Raw genomic sequence first — 6,000 nt, forward strand, 5'->3', positions numbered from 1 at the left:
GACAAACAGTGAAAACATGATTTGTAAAATTCTCTCAAAAATCAAATAATTGATCAATTTCGTTTTTTTTTTTTTTACAGGCTTATTTAAAAAAAAAAAAAAAGAAGCTGAACTATATATAAACTGAAATAAAATAATATAAAAAAAAATTCTCATATTTTGTCACCCCCCCCTTCCACCCACGATCTTATTAGAATTATTTTTGCGGGGGTGGGATTCACATCTTATTTCTTTTTTTTTTTTTTTACATATTAAACTATACTGGAACGATGAAATAAAATATTTAATTTTGGGTCATAAAACGTTGCCGATCTATACGATTTTTCGGGGAAAAAAAGAAGTTGGAAAATATATTAAAATTATTTAAGTATTTTCGAAAATTAAAAAAAATTATTATTTACATTCGACAGTTTTTATCTGTGTAATTTCAAAAGATTTCTGAAATTATTTATTTTTTTAATGATTGAATTTTTCAAGGTTCATAAAAAAAATGTGGCAGATTTGCTTTTAAAACTTATTATGAATAAACAGATAAACTTAATGTAAAATAATTTTTTAAAAATATTTTTTAAATTGATGCCGCTTTTGAATAGTGAATAATTAAAAATATATTTAGAAATCAAACATAAATAATTTTTTCTACAGAAGAGCAATGCCAAAGTAATCTGTTCACACTTTGCTGATAAAAATCGTAGAGTTATCTGTTTCTTTTGTCAGAACAAAAATATAATTTCTAAACCAAGTACCTGAAACAACGACTTAAGAGTTAATTAAATTTCTTTGTGCACGGCTTGTTTTACAATCTGTTAATATTAAATAAAAAATTTTTATTTTGTATGGAAAATAAGTTTCCGGTAAAATTAATTTAAGGATTTAGTTAAGATTTAAAAAAAAAAAAAAAAAAAGCTTAGTTTTAGGAATTATAAATTGATATTTCGTAGAATAAAGAGAAATTTTATAAAAAATAATTTAAATATTACTTTTTTCGAGCTACAAATTACGATATTCGAAAGTAATAAAACAAATTCTGTCAGTTAACGGGTTCCATATCAAACCGGAAGTTAATTGTTTTAGGTGCTGTCTGCTAAAATATGAAAATTTTCTGGATATATATATATATATATATATATATATGTGTGTGTGTGTGTGTGTGTGTGTGTGTGTGTGTGTGTGTGCGTGTGTCTTTTTCGTAATTTTTTAAGCCGAAGGTTAAGACTTTTATTGTTATATTTCACTTGAATAATAATTGAACAAAACTTTAAAAAGATATAATGTATATTTGTACTAAGTTTTTAAAAAAATATTTTTAATGTTTTATAAGATCTGTTTTTCGTATATTTAAAACGCCATTGTTATTTTTTCATTTTTTAAAAAAATGTTTTGGTTATTTTGTGTCGTTCAAATCAAATTTTGTCCGACTTATTCAGTGTAAAATGAAGAATGTTTATATGCGATTTCAACCCTGATCCGTCCTCTTCAATGTAGAGTAAAAATTACGATGCATTAATTTTATTTTACTAGTTTTTACTTGTATTTTTTGTTATGGTGTCGACAATTAGTGTCATGCTTAAAGATGTTATGATTACGAGCGAACATATTGCACCCCTCCCCCAAAGAGGAGGTAATGTCTGGGCGAATGATGTGATGACAACAGAATACAGATACGAGCTCCCCTCCCAACTGTGCATTGAAAGATAATACATTTGTGCATAGTGAACCGAATTGAGTATTTAAATATAAGGTGAGGTGCTAATGCAGAGAGTGATCCGCGCTATTTTTTAAATCGTATTTCCACGTTTAATTAAAGTTTTTTTTTTTATTCAACTGTAAGGTTAAAGTGCAGAATAGGTACAAAACACCTTCCTCTCCCCATGTTAAGAATGGCTTTTTGAATAATAACGTTATTATTTCAGCACGGATCAATAAGTGCATGAGTACCAAATATAATAAGCAGAAGTAATAGTACAGTTCATGCTTCAGACCAAATCTCCTTTAGAAACAGATATCAGTTATAAGCGGAAGCACAACGATAAATTTTCATGAAATCGAGATGAGTTCAGTTTTGAGTTATATATATAAAAAAAAATAAACAGCTGATGATTTATTTAGTCAACAACTTTGCCTGCTTGCGATGAGAGAGAGAGAGAGAGAGAGAGAGAGAGAGAGTACAACATCTCGGTCATCTCTACATGGGGGAACCACCCACTTTTTTAAAGAAAGAAAAAATGCAAAGTTTGGACGACCCACATGCTTTTTATTGACTTAAAAATCAAGTCTCAAGAAATAGTTATTGAATCAAAACAAAAAGTTCGTGTCTTTGTTTAAAAAAGAAAGAAAAACTCTGGTACAAAACAAACGTATCGCAAATTGAGCAATCACAAATCTTGTATGAAATGGTTGACAAGAAAAATAAAAAATTGTACTATTTGCACCATCAACAAAAAAATAAATAAATAAAAATTAGATTTTTTATACGACATCACGTAAAACTTAAACAAATATCTTTAGAATGTAAGGTTCATTTTTCTATAGAAATATAACATAATATCACTCAGTTTCTATCGACATAGAATGGAACGAGTAACCATTTCTCCTTTAAATAATCGTCATTTGTAAAATGAATAAAAAGAAAATTAATAATAACTCATTTTGTCCTATACTTTCTGCTCAAGAAATGTTTGATCACTTTAGTTTATATTTACATAGTAAATACCACACTATAAATTTTAATGTTTTTCCAGCTATTCATGTGTAATCGAGTAAAAAAATAAAATAAAATAAAAATAGAAGATCACTTTTATTTTTTCGTCGATCATGTGAGGCAAAGGGGAAAATTTAACCAAAAAGGAGAATCGTTTTTATTTTCAAAAGATCACACGAAGTATTCCGAACTTCGGCTATGATCAAAGTGTAGTATATATTCTGTCATTGTTCAAAAGGAAAAGAAATCTTTCCAGGCTACGAAATTTAAAAACATATTATCACGAATCCAAAGTACATTTTTAAGGAAGCTGGATTTTCCTCACATAAAAAAACTCCAACTTTACTTTCGAAAGTAAAAAAAAAAAAGTATACGAACTCTTAGGCGTAAAAAACCTTAAATGATAGATTAGTGTTGTTTGTTGGCTTAATAAACTAAGGTTCAGACATTTGTTCTGGTTAAAGAATATTAATTACCCATTTGAATGGTGCAATCATCATGACTAAAACAATTGATTATTTTTTAACGATCATCATCATCATCATGAGAAATATGATCGTCGGCGTCGAACGGTCCGATTGATTAAAACGATTGCTATCATCCGTTTCTTGAAAAACTTTACATTCGAATGAATAAATTAACGTAGAAAACCAAGTTTCGTGCTTTAAAATAAATTAAAAAAAAAAAACTTCAAATATTCGATTCACGATTCACCTCGGTTGTTTCACAACGTTTCGGCCGATGTAACCTTCGTTTTACTTCAAGTGCATCTTCTTGTCGAAGTTGGAAATCTTTATGTCAAATTCTCGAACCTAAACGATAGATTGTTCTCATTCTGTCAACCATTATCGAATAGAAGTGTAAGCTTATGTCGTTGTTATTCATTCCTCCTCCTCCTCCCGAATTCTATCGAATAGAATTGTTTGTTAAGCAACGCTATTAAACATTAAGCCATATGTCCAGTATGTCCACATAGTCAATTCCTGTATGGATGTTGGAAGCTTTAAACCTAATCTTGTCTTGCTATTTATCACTATAGAATTGTCTACTTTGCAATTTTATTATTCCAGTTTTAATCTATTTATATTGTTGGTTGCCATATTGCATTCAATTCTATCCTAGATCTACTTAGGAAGAGGTCATTATCGCCCAACATATTCGAAATTTCGTCTCGGGTTTATAATTTGATAAAAAGATTCCAAGTTTGAAAAAAAATGTTCGAGGTTACATCGATCGAAACGTTGAGAATATAACAAGTCGTCCGAATCATTCAAATTTAGAATATACTATTTTTTTTTAACAATTATTAGAACTTTATAAGTCATGAGAATCCAAGAAAATTTAAAAAAAAAAAAAAAAAGTCAATTTGTCAACATTTTAAATGTAGGTTTTGGTTTACTCATTATGACTAAACGTGTATTTTAATTAGATTTTTTAATCATCATAAACAGTCAATAAATTGTGACACAGTTTGTGTTTGTTGACACGTAACTAAATCATTACAGCTTTAGCTTTACTATACCTAACAACACATACCTTTTATTTCGTGTAATATATATATATATATATATATATATATCTCGGACGTTGCACGGGAAGCCCTATTTATTTCACTTCCCACAAAGGTAGAGTTGTTTTTAAAGTGAGGAAAATTCACTCCCCACCCCCACTCACACCAAAAAGGTCATTCTGGATCGGGACAAAAATAAAAATTGCCTCAGTCTAGAAGAACCTCTCCTTTATCAACCGAACACAGAAGAAAGGAAGAACAGATACTACACCCTGGTCACAACCAAAAGAATAAGGAGGCGTTGTTGCACGGGATTCTTGTTACTTTCATTTTGGTTTCGCATGTTTTATTTATTTATTTTTGGAATTAGGATTTTGTATTGCATGTTATTCAATTTAATCATTAAACTAAATTAACCACTTTTGTTAAGATAATGATGCATTTTTTTTTTTTTTTTGGTGCTTACTTGTATAGACCAAGACCCACCCTCATGGTGAAAGGCAACCACACAAAATGAGAACACGGCTCAGGAAACGAAAAACGAAAAAATAAAGCAGATTTATTAACATCACATTTGCACTTCCACATAATTTGCACTGTAGTTTGTTTCTGTAGACTGTTGCACTGTTGCAGTTTACATGCAAAAACAAATAAAACTGCGTGGAATGCAACAATTAAAAACAAAATGCAATGTAAATATATCAGTAAAAATAAAATGTTTTCTGTTTCAAGAACTCCATATTCATTTTGTGTGGTTACTGTCAATAGTCAATATTAGCTGCCATGGGGCCCGATCTGTACAAGCATTTTTGTTTTTAACAGGAGGTTTAGTCATTCTTTGGAATTTAAATAATAATAATAATAATAATCGATCAGTTGCATTGCTCTTAAAAAACAACAAAAAATGAATATATAATACTTTTCATAAATAACAATAACATCAAAAGTTGATAATACAAGACGAAGGAGTTTTAGAGGAATTCAATTAAAGTGAATATAATCATTCTATATTTGGTAACAGCTGCAGCGAAATAAGTATAAAAACATTTACCACGAAAATATATACAAATAAAGACAGAGTATTACAAACATTATAGAAATTCTGATTATAAAGGACATTTAAGAAATAAGTATTTTATTATTGTATCTTAGAGTAAAGCACGTTAAGAAAATATTAAAAATATTAAAATATTTATAAAAAAAAAAAAGGCAGGTTAGAAGTTGAGGTCCATAAAAAAAAGTCCCGAATCAACAGACAACTATGACAAATGATTTCATTTAAAATTACATTCCAATAAACACCTACCTTATTCGTGTAAACAGCAGCTGTCCAGATAATCAGTAGCTAGTATATTGAACAGACAGAGTAAAACGGATTGTTTATATAAAAATAATACTTTTTGGTTTAAAAATCTATTTCCACATTATTGTCAACATGACAAAAGCTGCCATGTTTGCATCGAGAATAGAGAGACACCAAGCGGTGAATAAACGAACGAATTTCTTTGCAGAGAACGATAACTCCACTGAACTGACTGATTAAATGGCGTCTGCAAATATATTATGTTTTGTTTTTAATTATTGGGACTCTGCACTCTATGCTAATTCACCCGTATGTGGGGGGGGGGGCATAGAGTGCGGGGCTTCAATACCCTCCCCCATAACACATTACAATCTGGTTTCTACTTTTTTAGTCGATTATATGTAAAGCAATCTGAAAAAGTTGTCAGAAAAAAGAGATAAAACAAAAGTATATATTATAGACTTTAGAGTTGGAATTACTTTTGCA

General features: G+C 29.3%; 1 protein-coding gene across 1 annotated transcript in view; it reads right to left on the bottom strand.

The window, feature by feature from the left end:
• Positions 1-5,704, bottom strand: part of LOC145296059 (trafficking protein particle complex subunit 9-like) — a 165,830-nt gene extending 160,126 nt beyond the window's left edge. Inside the window, exon 1 of the mRNA XM_080142126.1 lies at positions 5,518-5,704. The gene's annotated coding sequence lies outside the window, so the exon portion shown is untranslated. The remainder of the gene's footprint in view (positions 1-5,517) is intronic.
• Positions 5,705-6,000: the final 296 nt, after the last annotated feature.

Source organism: Euprymna scolopes, chromosome 16 (assembly GCF_053919585.1).
Source record: "Euprymna scolopes isolate OS-2025 chromosome 16, ASM5391958v1, whole genome shotgun sequence".
Taxonomy (NCBI): domain Eukaryota; kingdom Metazoa; phylum Mollusca; class Cephalopoda; order Sepiida; family Sepiolidae; genus Euprymna; species Euprymna scolopes.